This window comes from Amphimedon queenslandica, unplaced genomic scaffold, assembly GCF_000090795.2.
Source record: "Amphimedon queenslandica unplaced genomic scaffold, v1.1 AMPQUscaffold_12807, whole genome shotgun sequence".
In the NCBI taxonomy this organism is placed as follows: Eukaryota; Metazoa; Porifera; class Demospongiae; order Haplosclerida; family Niphatidae; genus Amphimedon; species Amphimedon queenslandica.
In genome coordinates, this window is record NW_003546957.1 from 38,202 (window position 1) to 39,367 (window position 1,166).

The following is a 1,166-nucleotide window of genomic DNA, read 5'->3' on the forward strand; positions in this document are numbered from 1 at the left end:
ATACATGGTGTGTTACCTCAAGAGTGGAAGGTGCACCTGATAACTCCAGTGTACAAGTCAGGGGAAAAGTCAGACGTAAAGAACTATAGACCCATATTGTTACTATGCTTTGTTTCCAAAGTGTTAGAAAGACTTGTATTTGATCATATCACTACTTTTGCTGCGCCTCTCATTACTACGTCATCACAGTTTGGCTTTGTGAAGGGGAAGTCTTCTCAGCAGCTCTGCTGGTGATGGTACATGAAATTAGTCTCAACCTGGAGGCTGAACTAGCTACTGACATGGCTTATCTTGATTTATGCAAAGCCTTTGATTCAGTTCCTCATGATGTCCTCCTATTTAAACTACATGGGTATCACAGGTCAGGTCTACAGATGGCTGAAAGCCTATCTCTCTCATCGCACTCAAATGGTGTCCATAAATGCAACTAAATCCTCTCCTCTTCCGGTACTATCTGGGGTTTCCCAAGGTAGCATTTTGGGGCCCCTCCTGTTTGCAGTCTTTATTAACAATCTACCTCTGTCTATGAAACGTTCTATTACTCTACTTTTTGCTGATGGCACAAAGTGTTTCCATTCCTGTGACAGGAACCTTTCATTCAGTAGTCCCTTACAAGAAGACCTGGACACTTTGAGTGAGTGGTGTCAGAATAATGGCATGCCATTTAATGAGAACAAAAGTGTCATTGAGGGTTGACTTGTGACATGGAGCTATGCCCCCTCACTGCAAAATTAACAAATGCCCTTTTAGGGTCTCGTCTGTTCACAAAGATCTTGGTGTATACCTATCTGCTGACTTATCTTTGTCAAATCACATTTCTGACATAATTTCTAAAGCCTACAAGACGCTAGGATTAATAAGGAGATCTTACTCAATCTCTGTTTCTGTTGAAATCAAAAAGACATTGTATATATATCTGGTACTGTCCCAATTAGTGTATTGCTCTTTAATCTGGAGGCCCAATCTTGTGAAGGACTTCATGTTACTGGAACGAGTCCAGCAGAAGGCTACCAAATATATCTTGAACAATTTTGTCTCTGACTATAGGACACGATTAATGTCTCTCAACATGTTACCTTCGGTGATTATTCTGGAACTTAATGATATATCCTTCTTTGTCAAAAATGTAAGAAACCCATCCCCATCCTTTTGATATTCTTGACTTT